Source organism: Salvelinus alpinus, chromosome 3, assembly GCF_045679555.1.
Source record: "Salvelinus alpinus chromosome 3, SLU_Salpinus.1, whole genome shotgun sequence".
Taxonomy (NCBI): Eukaryota; Metazoa; Chordata; class Actinopteri; order Salmoniformes; family Salmonidae; genus Salvelinus; species Salvelinus alpinus.
This window is the reverse complement of record NC_092088.1, coordinates 72,915,300-72,931,692: the sequence shown is the minus strand read 5'-3', so window position 1 is coordinate 72,931,692 and position 16,393 is coordinate 72,915,300. Positions and strand designations below refer to the sequence as shown.

Below are 16,393 nucleotides of genomic sequence, written 5' to 3'. Positions count from 1 at the left end.
GTCGAGTAACAACAACACCATGCGATTGAAACATATTTTCAGAATCAAATGTCCTGTTCAGTTGTGCTGAAATGTAGGTAAGGTGAAAGACATTCCTAACACTGATCTGAATAAAAGGCATGGAAATTCACATACATTTCTAATGACTAAATGCACTCTACACAGGACGATGGGAAAGTAAACACTACTGTTGAAGATCTGAACACTTAGGAGATGTAGGTGTTCTAAAGATTGGAAACATTCTGGAAAAAGCTGACTATCATGTTTAATCTTGCATTCTAAACATCTGTGTTTAAGATGAGAATACGTATTGGTAAATCTAAATGCCTAATGTTTAAGTTTAAACACAGATGTTTAGGTTATAAATATGTCACATGTTTCATGGTTTTACAGTGTAGGAATTAAGCTAGCTAGCCTGTTATGCTAGCGACAACGTTAGCCGTTTAGCTAGCTAGCATGGCTAACATGGCTCTGTGTGGCACTGGCAGGAGTATGTGGTAACATTAGTTACAGTGTGGTGAGGGTGGATAAAATTATTTCTTCAACATTTTGCTAGCAATATTAGCAAAGCTAGTTGCACAGTCACATTGGCTACCTAGCAACATGACATAATTTGAAATTCTGGAAGCAGTGGAAACACAATTCAAGCAAGCAAAAACCCACCAAGGCCAGCCCAACCCAACTCAATCTGGGTTGACTTCAAAGTGCCAATGGAAACAAGGCTTGAAACTATTTAATGTTTCTCTCTGCCCTTTTCCCCTTTGGTGTGCTTGGATTTTAGATGTGCATGTGGAATTGCTCAAGGGACGGGAATCAGAGTTGAGTTCCAGAGTTTAGATACGCGTGTGGAACTCAGACTTTTGCGTAAATCATTCATTGACGATTTGAAGTCAATGGGATATTTTATTTTTATTTAAGCACAATCAAGTCAGAAGACCGCACTCAACGAGCTGTATAATGCCACAAGCAAACAAGAAAATGCTTATCCAGAAGTGGCCAGGGAATGCAGGCAAACTTAAATACATTTGACCTCATTTCTAACCAGCATGTCACATCTGCGACATCAACAAAAAAAACTCTAGTCCACCTTTACTCCACACACAGAGATGCGTACAAAGCTCTCCCTCGCCCTACATTTGGCAAATCTGACCATCATTATATCCTGCTTACAAGCAAAAACTAAAGCAGGAAGTACCAGTGACTCGCTCAATACGGAAGTGGTCAGATGACGCGGATGCTGAGCAAAAGCCATGGATTATGAACCAAAAGCCATGGATTACAGGCAACATTCGCACCGAGCTAAAGGCTAGAGCTGCTGCTTTCAAGGAGCGGGACACTAATCCGGAAGCTTAAGATATCCCGTTATGCCCTCAGACGAAATATCAAATCGAATCAAATCAAATTAATTTATATAGCCCTTCTTACATCAGCTGATATCTCAAAGTGCTGTATAGAAACCCAGCCTAAAACCCCAAACAGCAAGCAATGCAGGTGTAGAAGCACGGTGGCTAGAAATGACTCCCTAGAAAGGCCAAAACCTAGGAAGAAACCTAGAGAGGAACCAGGCTATGAGGGGTGGCCAGTCCTCTTCTGGCTGTGCCGGGTGGGGATTATAACAGAACATGGCCAAGATGTTCAAATGTTCATAAATTACCAGCATGGTCAAATAATAATAATCACAGTAGTTGTCGAGGGTGCAGCAAGTCAGCACCTCAGGAGTAAATGTCAGTTGGCTTTTCATAGCCGATCATTAAGAGTGTCTCTACCGCTCCTGCAGTCTCCAGAGAGTTGACATCAGCAGGTCTGGGACAGGTAGCACGTCCGGTGAACAGGTCAGGGATCCATAGCCGCAGGCAGAACAATTGAAACTGGAGCAGCAGCATGGCCAGTTGGACTGGGGACAGCAAGGAGTCATCATGCCAGGTAGTCCTGAGGCATGGTCCTAGGGTTCAGGTCCTCCGAGAGAGAGAAAGGAAGAGAGAAAGAGAGAGATAATTAGAGAGAGCATACTTAAATTCACACAGGACACCGGATAAGACAGGAGAAGTACTCCAGATATAACAAACTGACCCTAGCCCCCCGACACATAAACTACTGCAGCATAAATACTGGAGGCTGAGACAGGAGGGGTCAGGAGACACTGTGGCCCCATCCGATGATACCCCCAGACAGGGCCAAACAGGAAGGATATAACCCCACCCACTTTGCCAAAGCACAACCCCCACACTACTAGAGAGATATCTTCAACCACCAACTTACCATCCTGAGACAAGGCCGAGTATAGCCCACAAAGATCTCCGCCACGGCACAACCCAAGGGGGGGGGGGGGGGGGGCGCCAACCCAGACAGGAAGATCACGTTAGTTACTCAACCCACTCAAGTGACGCACCCCTCCTAGGGACGGCATGAATGAGCACCAGTAAGCCAGTGACTCAGCCCCTGTAATAGGGTTAGAGGCAGAGAATCCCAGTGGAGAGAGGGGAACCGGCCAAGCAGAGACAGCAAGGGCGGTTCGTTGCTCCAGAGCCTTTCCGTTCACCTTCACACTCCTGGGCCAGACTACACTCAATCATATGACCCACTGAAGAGATGAGTCTTCAGTAAAGACTTAAAGGTTGAGACCGAGTCTGCGTCTCTCACATGGGTAGGCAGACCATTCCATAAAAATGGAGCTCTATAGGAGAAAGCCCTGCCTCCAGCTGTTTGCTTAGAAATTCTAGGGACAATTAGGAGGCCTGCGTCTTGTGACCGTAGCGTACGTGTAGGTATGTACGGCAGGACCAAATCGGAAAGATAGGTAGGAGCATGCCCATGTAATGCTTTGTAGGTTAGCAGTAAAACCTTGAAATCAGCCCTTGCCTTAATAGGAAGCCAGTGTAGGGAGGCTAGCACTGGAGTAATATGATCAAATTTTTTGGTTCTAGTCAGGATTCTAGCAGCCGTATTTAGCACTAACTGAAGTTTATTTAGTGCTTTATCCGGGTAGCCGGAAAGTAGAGCATTGCAGTAGTCTAACCTAGAAGTAACAAAAGCATGGATTCATTTTTCTGCATAATTTTTGGACAGAAAGTTTCTGATTTTTGCAATGTTACGTAGATGGAAAATAGCTGTCCTTGAAACAGTCTTGATATGTTCGTCAAAAGAGAGATCAGGGTCCAGAGTAACGCCGAGGTCCTTCACAGTTTTATTTGAGACGACTTTACAACCATCAAGATTAATTGTCAGATTCAACAGAAGATCTCTTTGTTTCTTGGGACCTAGAACAAGCATCTCTGTTTTGTCCGAGTTTAAAAGTAGAAACTCGGACAAAACAAGCAATGCATCAATACATGACTAAGATTGAATCCTACTACACCAGCTCTGATGCTCGTCAGATGTGGCAGGGCTTGTAAACTATTACGGACTACAAAGGGAAACCCAGTCGCGAGCTGCCCAGTGATGCGAGCCTACCCGACGTGCTAAATGCCTTTTATGTTCGCTTTGAGGCAAGCAACACATGAGAGCACCAGCTGTTCCGTACGACTGTGTGATCACGTTCTCAGTAGCCGATGTGAATAAGACCTTTAAACAGGTCAACAATCACAAGGCCGCAAAGCCAGACAGATTACCAGGATGTGTACTCAGAGCATGCGCAGACCAGCTGGCAAGTGTCTTCACTGACATTTTCAACCTCTCCCTGACGAGTCTGTAACACCTACGTGTTTCAAACAGACCACCATTGTCCCTGTGCCCGAGAACCCCAAGGTAACCTGCCTAAATGACTACCGCCCCTTAGCACTCACGTTTGCAGCCATGAAGTGCTTTGAAAGGTTGTTCATGGCTTGCATCAGCACCATCATCTTTAAAACCCTAGACCCACTGCAATTCGCATACCGCCCCAACAGATCCACAGATGACACAATCTCAATTGAACTCCACACTGCCCTTTCCCACCTGGACAAAGGAACACCTATGTGAGAATGATGTTCATTGACTACAGCTCAGCGTTCAACACTGTAGTACCAACATCACTAAGCTAAGGACCCTGGGACTAAACACCTCCCTCTGCAACTGGATCCCGGATTTCCTGACGGGCCACCCCCAGGTGGTAAGGTAGGCAACAACACATTTGCCATGCTGATCCTCAACACGGGGGCCCCTCAGGGGTGTGTACTTAGTCCCCTCCATTTCACACACGACTGCGTGGCCAAGTATGACTCCAACACCATCATTAAGTTTGCTGACAACACAACAGTGGTAGGCTTGATCACAGACAATGATGAGACAGCCTATAGGGAGGAGGTTAGAGACCTGGCAGTGTGGCACCAGGACAACAACATCTCCCTCAATGTGAGCATGACAAAGGATCTGATCGTGGACTACAAGCAAAGGAGGGACGAATACGCCCTCATTCACATCAACAGGGCTGTAGTGGAGCGGGTCGAGAACTTCAAGTTCCTTGGTGTCCACATCACCAACAAACTATCATGGTCCAAACACACCAAGACAGTCGTGAAGAGAGCCTATTCCTCAAGAGACTGAAAAGATTTGGCATGGGTCCCCAGATCCTCAAAAAGTTAGACAGCTGCACCATTGAGAGCTTCCTGACTGGTTGCATAACCTGGTGTGGCAACTGCTTGACATACAACAATAAGGCGCTACATAGGATAGTGTGTACTGCCCAGTACATCACTGGGGCCAAGCTTCCTGCCATCCAATACCTCTATACTAGGCGGTGTCAGAGGAAGGCCCAAACAATTGTCAAAGACTCTAGCCACCCAAGTCATAGACTGTTCTCTCTGCTACCGCAAGGCAAGTGGTACCAGAGAGCCAAGTCTAGGACCAAAAGGCTCCTTAACAGCTTCTATCTCCAAGCCATAAGACTGTTGAACAATTAATCAAATGGCTACCCGGAGTATTTGCATTGATACACTTCTGTTTATTATCTATGCATCGTCACTTTACCCCTATCTGCATGTACATATTCCCTCATTTACCTCAATTACCTCAACTAACCTGTACCCCCGCACATTGACTTGGTACCGGTACACCCTGTGTATAGCCACATTATTGTTATTTTATTTTGATTCTTTTTTGACTTTAGTTTATTTTGTAAATATTTTCTTAACTCTTATTTTCTTTAAAACTGCATTGTTGGTTAAGGGCTTGTAAGTAAGCATTTCACGGTACTACACCTGTTGTATTCTGTGACAAATATCATTTCATTTGAGTTGTAATGTGAATCTCGTGGCCAATCCCGTTCTTGCTCAGCAAATACCTCCTTTTTCAGTGATATTGTACACTATTTAGTCCACACTGTCGCTGTACAAACTTAATGTACGTAGTTACTGTATATTTAACTAAATTATATACTACAATATAGTTCAAACTGTGAGGTCTGCCTGGAATGGCTTGAATGTCCCAAAACAACGTTTGGACCAGTGGTGTCAAGTACATTTTTCCCCAGTGGCCTCGTTCGTTCTTCAGCGAGGTCTAGAGGGTCGCACTGAGAATTGGTTATATTTCCTTGCTGTCAAAATTTGGACCAAATATATTTTTTTATGCACCCTGACTGTCTAGCTTTATGTTCTGTGATTATAAGCAAGCTGGACACGAAACTGTAGAGAAACTGTATAAATGTAAGTCCATTATAATTTCTACAGTTTCGATTTGGTTTTAGATATTTTAAAGTATATTGAGTTCGTTCTCCTACATTTTTATTTAATTATTTTTAAGATTTTTTACTCAAACCACCTGAGGGCCGTATGTTTGACAGCCCAGGTTTAGACTGACAAGGGGAGAAAAGGGGGTGTTTTTATTTTCCAATTTTGTCTTCCTTTACATCTTTTCCTCAATTCTGTTTTTCTCCCTAGGGCTGTTTTAGATTGACAGTTCCAGCTCCTTCACTGCTGTTTACAGTTCGTTTTGTTCAGAATGTAAGCATATGGTTTAAATAATTAATGATACTTGGATGCCAAGAATGAAGGGTAACATTTCATTTGTTCCAATAATATATGTCCCTGTCATGTAGTCGCTAATTGTTTCTCTCTATTTCGGTTATATAATGAACGAACATATTGTGACTTCAGTTTGCCAGTCAATTAACACCATTGCAGGTTTTTTTTATCGCTTTGGTGCAGTTTTCACAAGTATGTGGTACATTTTCCTGGTACAAAACTCCAAACAGATCATCAAAAAGGCAGTTGTTTCAAAACTCTAAGCACATTTTCAATTGACTAAGCTTGTGATATGTGGTTGTCTCACCTAGCTATCTTAAGATGAATGCACTAACTGTAAGTTGCTCTGGATAAGAGCATCTGCTAAATGACTAAAATGTCAAATGTAAAATGTACAACACACAAAATCATACAGCCACCTTTTTTCAGAGTTTATCTAGAAATACATGTTTCACATTGCAATACATGTTCATATAAAGTAATTGCCTTTCACAATGCAATGCACACTATCAAATAATAATAAAAGGTGCAGAAATTAAAACGCATGAAGGATTGTTTTTTGATATGATTATCTTCTCTTTTGTTAAGATACATTTTACTATTAATTAATCGGACTGGTTTTAATTGATGATCACTTCAACGTTTGGTAAACCTATAGATTAGATGTATTGTAAACTTGTTTGTCTTCTACAGATTTGGATAATTGCATAATGAAAATGTATGTATATATGTAAGTAAAAACATAAAAGTATGATATATACTTGAATGTACTACTATGATGATGACTATTATGATTTTACTTCACAGTGGGTTTTAAGATTAGAGATGTACTGTATGTAACAAATCAAATCAAAGTGTATTGCTTGCGTACACAGATTAGCAGATGTTATAGCATATGCAGCAAAATGCTTGTGTTTTTAGCTCCTATAGTGCAGTAATACAATATCAATACAATACAATACCAATATGCAAATAATCCAGAAATTCAAAACAAGAAAGAAATGCATCCCCTATACAGGGAAACATGTATCCAAAATGAAGTTGCTGGGGTCTTTTTGATGTGGGTTGGGGGTACTGTAATACCTTAATATATACCATTACGTAGCAGACACTTTTATCCAAAGTAACTACAGTCCAAACATTTTGGTATGTGACCCCAGTGGGAATTGAACCCACAACTCTGGTGATGCTAGTGCCATGCTCTGATGAACTGAGCCACGTACAGGACCACTACAGTAAATATGTACAATACAATACTGTAAAATACAATACGCAATTACAAGACTGGTGGAAGATGTATGATTGCCATCCGCATGAGTGTACCACCTCCCTTCCGGCTTGGATTCGCAATGCGAAAAGGGTTTTCCCCAGGTGCATGAACAATGATGATATTTACTGTGATTTCCATGATAACCTATGGCCATATGCTCAAGACAGGCTTAATGCAAACTATTGGCTGCTAAACATTATGTTTCTGTCATTTCTTTCATTTGATTACATTGTGAAATATGTCTTCCGTGATCACACCTTTGATCACACATGGGATAGAAATGATGGAAATGTAATGTTCAATCAATTGTATAGCCTAATGTGAAGTCAGTGTAATGTAATGTACTGTGGCGTACTACATTAAAGGGGCAGTCTGAAACATGTATGTTTTGCTATTGAATTACCTGGTTGCTATAATAACTACATTTAGAAGATATCATTATGTTGTCAATGGTTGTGTGGTGAAAGATGTCTACAAACAAAATGAATGCACAATGAAAGGTTTTGAACATAAGACTGGCAGCATTGCAAGTGTTACCAGTGTGGGTTAGTTTTGTACATTCACCTCATACTTGTGAGAAAAATAATAATAATGCTAGTTGTGCATCTAAAAATAAAAATGGTATAAAAGGAATATTATGGAATATCGTAGGTGTTATAGTAGGTTTCTTGCTCAAATGTGACTCCATTTCTTCCATTCCTCCATTTCACTTTTTCAATTTATTTCCTTGCGTTTGGAAATTAATCTACTTTAGCTATTGTCCTGTGTGTGAATATATTGTTAAATTGTGAATAGTTCTTACCCATGTAGCTAAGTGGTAAAAGGTTCTCATTGTGATTGAAACCAAACTGCTTGATCCTCCTCTAGCTTATCTGTTTGGGGTTTATAGATTTCAGCCTTTGCAGTATTGCCTCCACCCAGGGCCTGGGTCTGAGTGTCTGGAGACAGAGAGAGTGTTATCCATGCAGGAGAGAGATGAGAAGGGAAAGTGAGAGAGAGATAGAGAGTGAGATTGAGGGAGAGAGAGAAAGGAAGGAAGGAGAGAGAGAGAGAGAGAAAGCAGGGCTTTGATTTTTCTCTAATCTAAACTTTTCTCTAAGGGGTTGGAGCACTGAATAGACTCAAGTACATTATGTTTCTTAAATGTCCTAACATCTATTTTAAACCCTGTAGCCTACAGTACAACTTGTACAATTTATGGAACCATTTTATCGATATGCCAGAGGACAGATTAACAAAAAAGATTTTCAACTGGGATAAAACACACAATGACCCTTGGACAGAGGAACTGTCCAAGGGCATATTTAATGACACATTTAATGTACCTGATCTACAACACGTATTTAATGTACCTGATCTACAACACATATTTAATGTACCTGATCTACAACACGTATTTAATGTACCTGATCTACAACACATATTTAATGTAGCTGATCTACAACACGTATTTAATGTACCTGATCTACAACACATATTTAATGTAGCTGATCTACAACACATATTTAATGTAGCTGATCTACAACACGTATTTAATGTACCTGATCTACAACACATATTTAATGTAGCTGATCTACAACACATATTTAATGTAGCTGATCTACAACACATATTTAATGTACCTGATCTACAACACATATTTAATGTAGCTGATCTACAACACATATTTAATGTAGCTGATCTACAACACGTATTTAATGTACCTGATCTACAACACATATTTAATGTAGCTGATCTACAACACATATTTAATGTACCTGATCTACAACACGTATTTAATGTACCTGATCTACAACACATATTTAATGTAGCTGATCTACAACACGTATTTAATGTACCTGATCTACAACACATATTTAATGTAGCTGATCTACAACACATATTTAATGTAGCTGATCTACAACACGTATTTAATGTACCTGATCTACAACACATATTTAATGTAGCTGATCTACAACACATATTTAATGTAGCTGATCTACAACACATATTTAATGTACCTGATCTACAACACATATTTAATGTAGCTGATCTACAACACATATTTAATGTAGCTGATCTACAACACGTATTTAATGTACCTGATCTACAACACATATTTAATGTAGCTGATCTACAACACATATTTAATGTAGCTGATCTACAACACGTATTTAATGTACCTGATCTACAACACGTATTTAATGTACCTGATCTACAACACATATTTAATGTAGCTGATCTACAACACATATTTAATGTAGCTGATCTACAACACGTATTTAATGTACCTGATCTACAACACATATTTAATGTAGCTGATCTACAACACATATTTAATGTAGCTGATCTACAACACATATTTAATGTACCTGATCTACAACACGTATTTAATGTAGCACACTTTTTGTGATCTACAACACATATTTAATGTAGCTGAATTACCATCTACAACACATATTTAATGTAGCTGATCTACAACACATATTTAATGTACGCTGATCTACAACACATATTTAATGTAGCTGATCTACAACACATATTTAATGTACCTGATCTACAACACATATTTAATGTACCTGATCTACAACACATATTTAATGTACCTGATCTACAACACGTATTTAATGTAGCTGATCTACAACACGTATTTAATGTAGCTGATCTACAACACATATTTAATGTAGCTGATCTACAACACATATTTAATGTAGCTGATCTACAACACATATTTAATGTACCTGATCTACAACACATATTTAATGTAGCTGATCTACAACACATATTTAATGTACCTGATCTACAACACATATTTAATGTAGCTGATCTACAACACATATTTAATGTAGCTGATCTACAACACGTATTTAATGTAGCTGATCTACAACACATATTTAATGTAGCTGATCTACAACACATATTTAATGTAGCTGATCTACAACACGTATTTAATGTACCTGATCTACAACACATATTTAATGTAGCTGATCTACAACACATATTTAATGTAGCTGATCTACAACACATATTTAATGTAGCTGATCTACAACACATATTTAATGTAGCTGATCTACAACACATATTTAATGTAGCTGATCTACAACACATATTTAATGTAGCTGATCTACAACACATATTTAATGTAGCTGATCTACAACACATATTTAATGTACCTGATCTACAACACATATTTAATGTAGCTGATCTACAACACGTATTTAATGTAGCTGATCTACAACACATATTTAATGTAGCTGATCTACAACACATATTTAATGTAGCTGATCTACAACACATATTTAATGTAGCTGATCTACAACACATATTTAATGTAGCTGATCTACAACACGTATTTAGAAAGAAGTATCAATGCAATGTCCACATTATCAAACACAAGTTACCTACAAAGAAACATGGTTAACAGATATATGGCTAAATCCAAAACTCTGACTTTATAACCAGATTAAAACCACCTATGATCCAGAACCCTATGTCACCTGTCACCTAACAAGAAATCAAAGATCCTTGTGTGCCCAGTATAAAGGTGAAATAAAAATAAAATTGAGAACCAGGATACTTCTTCTGGCAATTGAAGATGGTAGGTTCAATGCCATTAATGAAGAACAGCGGCTATGTACAGTCTGTGATTTAGGGGAGATCGAGAATGAAAGGCACTTTTTTTTTTTTACTGTACTTTATATGCTGATTTTAGTGTAACCTCCGGGTTAGGGGAGGGTTTGGCCGGCAGGGATGTCCTTGTCCCATCACACATTAGCGACTCCTGTGGCGGGCCGGGCGCAGTGCACGCTGACACGGTCACCAGGTATACGGTTTTCCCTTCGATACATTGGTGCGGCTGGCTTCCGGGTTAAGCAGGCATTGTGTTAAGAAGCAATGCAGCTTAGCTGGGTTGTGTTTCGGAGGACGCACTGCTCTCAACCTTCACCTCTCCATAGTCTGTACTGGAGTTGCAGTGATGAGACAAGACTGTAACTACCAATTGGATACCACGAAATTGGGGAGAAAAAGGGGTAAAAAAATAAGCTCTGTCAGGTTGGTTGTTGATCATTGCTAGACAGCCATTTTCAAGTCTTGCCATAGATTTTCAAGCTGATTTAAGTCAAAACTGTAACTAGGCCACTCAGGAACATTCAATGTCGTCTTGGTAAGCAACTCCAGTGTATCTTTGGCCTTGTGTTTTAGGTTATTGTCCGGCTGAAACGTGAATTTGTCTCCAAGTGTCTGTTGGAAAGCAGACTGAACCAGTTTTCCTCCTCTAGGATTTCCCCTGTGCTTAGCTCTATTCCATTTCTTTTATCATTAAAAAAAACTCTGTAGTCCTTAGGCTGTAACACAACAAAATGTAGAAAAGGCCAAGGGGTGTGAAAACTTTCTGAAGGCACTGTATAAGTATGATCATTTTATTTGGACAAATACAGTGTTTTATAAGACCATGTGGGCTGGGCGTCATGAAGATGCATGACATTATAATACAATAAACCAAGCTAGCTAGCTAACACCATGTAACCTACTTTCTGTTTTTACTTCACCATCCAGGTGTGACTTTCTTTTTCACTATCCAGTCACAGATGAACACAGTCACATGTATAACACCCTGTTAATTCCCAGGGTACTATAAACCTATCTAGAGAAACACCAGTCAGTGGGAGCAGAGAGAGAGGTCTCAGCTACTTATCTGTGTTTACACTCTATCGTTCTGAAGGTCATTTCAATCATCATAATCCTTCCTCATCATCTACCTCCATGGGGCTCCAGATGCTGCAGCCACACACACACACACACACACATACACATACACACACACACACACACACACACACACACACACACACACACACACACACACACACACACACACACACACACACACACACACACACACACACACACAGATATACAGGCAGACACACACAAGCACACACGCACACACGCACATACGCATGATATTTATAGTATCTGCACCTGGACTAATAATTCTAATGATTAGCATTAGCGTGATAAATCTCTCTCTCTCTCTCTCTCTCTCTCTCTCAGTGATATCTATGAGAGATGTCCTCCATGCCCTATTTAATCTGAGAGACTGGGCCGTCTGTTAGTCTCGCTCTCCACTCAGCAAACACTGATAAATCACAGCAAAGTACCCACTCTTAGTAAGTGGCACATAGCTCATTGTGATTTAATTAACCCCCCCCCACCACGCACCCTGAAACATTATCATTCAGCAGAGTACGTTTGTCAAGCGGATAGATCTCCACCCAATCTGTCGTCAGAAACGTTACAGGGTTGGTTCACCCAAATTACAAAATTACTTTTATCTAAGGACATTTTGTTGGGTGAACTATCCCTTTAAAGCCAGAGTACACACCATACTAATGTATATATTTGTGTTCATGTATGCATCCCAAATGGCACCCTATTCCCTATGTAGTGCACTTCATTTGACCAGGGCTCATAGAGTTAAAATAAAACTTGTAAAGAAGAAGATATGTTCTGGATTGGCCGTCCTGAAACTAGCTCTAACCCTCCTGCGACCAACCACAGACCAATATAACATTAAACTAACAGTACTATGAATAGTTCTAATCTTGCAATATGGGAAATTCAAAACAAACATGTCCACACTGTTTATAAACCCCAGGAAGAGTAGCTGCTGCTTCAGCAACAGCTAATGGGGATCATAATAAAATACCAAATATTACGAAATCAACACTTTTTTGTCTCCTCCATATGAAACCATCAATCATGTTCCAAATGGAATATTTTCCAAATTCTAATATCGCCTATCAAGGACAAGTAGGAAATTGCACTCATTTTGTCACCAGTTTTCAAACAACATCACCCGTGTCGTGTTTATATTAGGTGTTTGCTGCTTGTTCTGTAGTTTTAGAGTGGTATTAACATAGCACAAACCACAGCAGTCTGGCCTGCAGATATAACATGTGGTTTCTGTTAGGGGTGGTGTGAACTATACAATAGCCCAATACCTTATTCAGAAAAGTGCTAAAAGTTACAAACACCAACCACCTGTATCCTGATCTCGGCCTGAATGTTATGTCTCCTCCATCTCCTCCACTATAATTCCATGTGAATGTGTCATTCTAAAAGGCACTCAAAGTCACGCTGAGGCTGAATCTGAGAAACACACCGCACCATTATGGTCGTTTTACTTTCCATTTTTATAGAGTCTCATTTCCGCATTTCTCCAAGTGTTGCCCCTGGAACTACTGCACACAGAGGCCCCTGTGTATGGCCCAGCCTGCCCATTAGGACTTTATAGAGAGCCATATGCACTTTTATAGGAAGGTTAATGGATTCTAAAGACCAGAGCACAAGTCTAAATCCACAACATTAAACCTCAGGAACAGAACCCTGGGCTAGGCCCCCGGTCACATGACTATACTACACTATATGGGAGAATTAGCTGATACATTTCGTATCTCTCTTTATTTTCTCTTTCTCTATTTGTATTATTTCACTTTATTTCTCTTTCTTTTTCTTTTTCTCTCTCTCTTTCTATATATATCATTCTCTCTCTCTCTTTCTATATATATCATTCTCTCTCTCTCTATATATATATATCATTCTCTCTCTCTCTTTCTATATATATCATTCTCTCTCTCTTTCTATATATATCATTCTCTCTCTCTATATATATATCATTCTCTCTCTCTCTCTATATATATATATCATTCTCTCTCTCTCTCTATATATATATCATTCTCTCTCTCTCTCTATATATATATATCATTCTCTCTCTCTCTTTCTATATATATCATTCTCTCTCTCTATATATATATCATTCTCTCTCTCTTTCTATATATATCATTCTCTCTCTCTATATATATATATCATTCTCTCTCTCTCTCTATATATATATATCATTCTCTCTCTCTCTCTATATATATATCATTCTCTCTCTCTATATATATATATATCATTCTCTCTCTCTCTCTATATATATATCATTCTCTCTCTCTTTCTATATATCATTCTCTCTCTCTCTTTCTATATATCATTCTCTCTCTCACTTTCTATATATCATTCTCTCTCTCACTTTCTATATATCATTCTCTCTCTCTATATATATATCATTCTCTCTCTATATACATATATCATTCATTCTCTCTCTCTTTCTATATATCATTCTCTCTCTCTATATATATATATCATTCTCTCTCTCTCTCTATATATATATCATTCTCTATCTCTCTTTCTATATATCATTCTCTCTCTCTATATATATATATCATTATCTCTCTCTCTATATATATATCATTATCTCTCTCTCTTTCTATATATCATCCTCTATCTCTCTTTCTATATATCATTCTCTCTCTATATATATATATATATCATTATCTCTCTCTTTCTATATATCATTCTATATCTCTCTTTCTATATATCATTCTCTCTATATATATATATCATTCTCTCTCTCTCTATATATATATATCATTATCTCTCTCTCTTTCTATATATATCATTCTCTCTCTCTCTCTTTCTATATATCATTTTCTCTCTCTCTTTATATATATCATTCTCTCTCTCTCTCTTTCTATATATCATTCTCTCTCTCTCTTTCTATATATCATTATCTCTCTCTCTTTATATATATCATTCTCTCTCTCTCTATATATATATATATATATCATTCTCTCTCTCTTTCTATATATCATTCTCTCTCTCTATATATATATATCATTCTCTCTCTCTCTTTCTATATATCATTATCTCTCTCTCTTTCTATATATCATTATATCTCTCTCTTTCTATATATCATTCTCTCTCTCTATATATATATCATTCCCTCTCTCTCTTTCTATATATCATTCTCTCTGTCTCTTTCTATATATCATTCTCTCTCTCTATATATATATATATCATTATCTCGCTCTCTATATATATATACATATATATCATTCTCTCTCTCTATATATATATATATTATCTCTCTATATATATATATCATTCTCTCTCTCTCTTTCTATATATCATTCTCTATCTCTCTTTCTATATATATCATTCTCTCTCTCTTTCTATATATCATTCTCTCTCTATATATATATATCATTCTCTCTCTCTCTCTATATATATATATCATTCTCTCTCTCTATATATATATATCATTATCTCTTTCTATATATATATATATCATTCTCTCTCTCTCTCTCTCTCTCTCTCTCTCTCTCTCTCTCTCTCTCTCTCTCTCTCTCTCTCTCTCTCTCGTTATATCACTCTCTCGCTATATCATCAAGTTGAGACACATTTACAATTTGAAATGGGACAAATACAAGCACCCACCAAATCATTAGGATGTATTCTCTCTCTCTCTCTCTCTCTCTCTCTCTCTCTCTCTCTCTCTCTCTCTCTCTCTCTCTCTCTCTCTCTCTCTCTCTCTCTCTCTCTCTCTCTCTCTCTCTCTCTCTCTCTCTCTCTCTCTCTCTCTCTCTCTCAATTCAATTAAATTCAATTCAAGGGGCTTTATTGGCATGGGAAACATGTGTTAACATTGCCAAAGCAAGTGAGGTAGGTAATATACAAAAGTCAAATAAACAATAAAAATGAACAGTAAACATTACACATACAGAAGTTTCAAAACAATAAAGACATTACAAATGTCATATTATATATATGCAGTGTTGTAACAATGTACAAATGGTTAAAGCACACAAGTTAAAATAAATAAACATAAATATGGGTTGTATTTACAGTGGTGTTTGTTCTTCACTGGTTGCCCTTTTCTTGTGGCAACAGGTCACAAATCTTGCTGCTGTGATGGCACACTGTGGAATTTCACCCAGTAGATATGGGAGTTTATCAAAATTGGATTTGTTTTCGAATTCTTTGTGGATCTGTGTAATCTGAGGGAAATATGTCTCTCTAATATGGTCATACATTGGGCAGGAGGTTAGGAAGTGCAGCTCAGTTTCCACCTCATTTTGTGGGCAGTGTGCACATAGCCTGTCTTCTCTTGAGAGCCATGTCTGCCTACGGCGGCCTTTCTCAATAGCAAGGCTATGCTCACTGAGTCTGTACATAGTCAAAGCTTTCCTTAAGTTTGGGTCAGTCACAGTGGTCAGGTATTCTGCCACTGTGTACTCTCTGTTTAGGGCCAAATAGCATTCTAGTTTGCTCTGTTTTTTTGTTAATTCTTTCCAATGTGTCAAGTAATTATCTTTTTGTTTTC

At 38.5% G+C, this 16,393-nt stretch overlaps 1 protein-coding gene across 2 annotated transcripts in view; it reads left to right on the top strand.

The window, feature by feature from the left end:
• The window catches only part of macrod2 (mono-ADP ribosylhydrolase 2), a 1,184,313-nt gene that overhangs the window by 516,745 nt on the left and 651,175 nt on the right, over nucleotides 1-16,393 (top strand). The window lies entirely within an intron of this gene.